This window comes from Nestor notabilis, unplaced genomic scaffold (assembly GCF_000696875.1).
Source record: "Nestor notabilis isolate BGI_N333 unplaced genomic scaffold, ASM69687v1 scaffold23426, whole genome shotgun sequence".
In the NCBI taxonomy this organism is placed as follows: domain Eukaryota; kingdom Metazoa; phylum Chordata; class Aves; order Psittaciformes; family Psittacidae; genus Nestor; species Nestor notabilis.
The window spans coordinates 631-999 of NW_009934559.1; positions in this window are offsets into that span (position 1 = coordinate 631).

Consider the following 369-nt stretch of genomic DNA (forward strand, 5'->3'; position numbering starts at 1 on the left):
CTTTGCCACCTGGGTCCTGGTTGGGGGGAAGGGGACGCAGCCGGTGGCTGGGGACGGGTCCTCGCCTGGGCTCAGGTTTGGTTGGGGTGAGTGGGGATCCCTCCAGGTCTCAGCATCTCCTCCCCGTGCTGCCGATGGGCAGATGGGTGCTGGGAGAGAGGTGGGATGCTTGGAGAAAGACAGGATGCTTGGAAGGAGGTGGGGTGCTCGGAGGGAGCTGGGATGCTTGGAGGAAAATGGGATGCTTGGAAGGAGATTGGGTGCTCAGAGGGAGCTGGGATGCTTGGAGGAAAGTACTTGGATGCAGATGAGTTGCTGGGAGCCCAAGTGCGTGCTCAGGGGCAGTGTCCATGTTCTAACACCGCTTCT